Source organism: Aquarana catesbeiana, linkage group LG10 (genome assembly GCF_042186555.1).
Source record: "Aquarana catesbeiana isolate 2022-GZ linkage group LG10, ASM4218655v1, whole genome shotgun sequence".
NCBI lineage: Eukaryota > Metazoa > Chordata > Amphibia > Anura > Ranidae > Aquarana > Aquarana catesbeiana.
The window spans coordinates 184,500,102-184,502,754 of record NC_133333.1 but is presented as its reverse complement, the minus strand read 5'-3'; the positions used below and the strand labels follow the sequence as shown (position 1 = coordinate 184,502,754).

Genomic DNA, 2,653 nt, shown 5'->3' with positions numbered 1-2,653 from the left:
GCCTAGAGCACCTACTGTTTGTTGAACAAGGGATCCCACTGGGTCAGAGACTACTCCGGTTAGGCAGAATGGTTCCTAATGGGAGAGGGGGGCGGCGGGGGGGAGGGTGAGGGTGAGGGAAGGGGGTAATGTTCCAGTGTACGATCTCCCAGAAGACGCCTGTGGTTTTTTGCAATGAAAGGAGATGTATAGTTGTCTATTCTCTCCAAGCGACAAGATGTTATTATAACCTTTCTAGACGTGAAATATACCACACACACCTGAGTGTACACAGTAAGGGAATATAGAAAAGTTCTTAACACTTCTCCAATATTGTGATGGAGACACTTATTTGCACTTGTTCTGCATAGCTTGTTTCAACTAGTTGATGTGAAATGTTAATTTAATTACTGCTTAATAACTACTTGATATTGTTCATTACTTCTTATTTATCATTATACCTACCAGACTGGAATATTATACCGATTACACACACATTTCATATATCTGCCGGGGGTGGAGAGAGACACTGGGAGGTCCGACTCCTGGCCGTGTCTATCCACTAACCCACTTAGGACAGCGTTGTATACCCGGGGTTTTTTTTTCTCCGGACAACGCACTAGCAAGGGTTTTTTCTTCCTTGCACTCTTAGTACCCTACCAAGCTGCACACCCTAGTGACAGCTCTCTAAACCTTCTACACCTCTAGTTTTCTCTTTATCTAGGGGCTAACTACCCCAATAATTTCCTAAATTACTTTCACCTTATAACCTCTTTTTTTTTTTTTGATCCCTATTTTACACTCCCCTTTCTCTCCTATTCGCGAACATGGACACCCTAAACGTAATCTCCTTAAACACGAAGGGTCTAAATACACCAGAAAAGAGACGGATGCTTCTTCAAGATATGAAACGCTTGAAGGCAGACGTAATTCTACTGCAAGAAACACACTTCAGAGACAATACCGTACCAATCCTTAAAAACAAATACTTCCCCTTTGTTTATCACTCCACCAATTCACAGGCCAAATCTAGAGAGGTTTCGATTTTAATATCAGCTAAGATACCATGGGTAGGACTAGATGCTAAAACAGATCCAGAAGGACGATATCTATTTCTAAAAGGCCAGATTTTTTTTTTTTTTTTTTATTGAAAGCCTGTGGCGTGCAAAACACACCCCAAAAACTTCACCCGGTGCATAAAAAATGTGCACACACATAAAGAGTGTTCACAAACAAGTGAAACGGGTACACAAGACGTGCCAATTCCCTGATCTCCCGGGGCGTTAGGCTCCTGCGGGGACAAAGGTACTTACAATGGTCTATCTGGCCGAAACCAGACAGACCCCGTTCTCTGGAGGGCCTGCCGAGACAGGACCCACCCAAGTACTAGGTGGGGCTCCCCCGAAGGGAGACCCCATGAGAGAGGGCGAACTAAGCCAAAAGGCCATGTCCACCCCTTCCCAAGACTTTCAGGGCTGGCCCGAGGACCCGCATCCTTACTCATCACAACACACAGTGGGACAAACGTGTAAAACAAGACGTGACAACACAGGATTTCAATCAAAAAAATAAATAAAAAGTGGGGGAAGGGACAGTGGAGAGGAGAGTGAAAAGAAGTGGCCATTGTGTAACACAATGACCAGGCCCTCCGGCCAGGAATAAAAAATTCCTCTGGTCCTAGCCAAAAGGCCCAGCCCAAGAGGCAGGTGCAAAAAAAGCTGTGTTATGGTGCAGTGACCGTGGTGCCCAAAATCAAAGTGACTGCCACTCACAGTGATCTTATGGCACCCCTGGACTGCCACTCCAGGGGCACTACTCCATAGGCTTTCAAGACCTACCCTGGCCCACAGCCTAGACCACGGCAGCCCCCACCACAGACAGAAAAGGCATGAGGTTCAGGAAGCTTGGTGAGAGCCCTTGCCCCGAAGGCTCCACCATCACTCCCATCACCCCCTGCAATTTCACATTCGGGTAAATGGATACTAGCCACTTCCCCCCCCCTCCAGCAAAAGGGGAGTAAGCGTTCTCCTACCCAAATAACTGTCAGCAGCTAAAGCTACCACAATCCAGGCCAGAAGGCCAGGGACCCGACCCTTCAGCCAGACCAAACTGCAGCACCCATCCCTACCAGGAGCACCCTTCCAGACAGCTCAGACTCAACCATTGGCCGGTCCCCAGTATACTGTCGGGCAACACGGCGTAGTCCCTGCTGAGTATCACCTTTCCAGGTACTATGACACCATTGGATTTGAGGCCCTCCCCAACGAGAGTGACACAGCGCCTCCTCTGGAAACTGATAAGAACAGATACTACACTTGATCTTAGCCAAAAGGCCGAGAAGCGATAAAAGGCCAGATTTTTTGATTGAAAATGTATACTTTATTTTGCAAGAAAATATACAAAAAACAAATACTTAAACAGGGTACATTCAGTACTGCGACGCAGCGCATAAATACACTACATAACAGTACATTGCCAAGCATACAAATAAATTACATTCATCCTGCGGTATGATGCCTAATGTGTTGTGCAGAGTAATAATACCCCGAAACATCACATCATGCATGACGCCGCATTACCCTGAAAGCAGTACTTCAAAACAATTTCACAAAAAAATCCGGTCATACAGTCAAATAACATTCAAATGGGCAACGGGTGTGATGGGGGGGGGTGG

At 46.4% G+C, this 2,653-nt stretch overlaps 1 pseudogene; it reads right to left on the bottom strand.

The window, feature by feature from the left end:
• Positions 1-2,220: 2,220 nt before the first annotated feature.
• On the bottom strand, positions 2,221-2,324 carry LOC141111590 (U2 spliceosomal RNA; annotated as a pseudogene).
• Between the last annotated feature and the right edge of the window lie 329 nt (positions 2,325-2,653).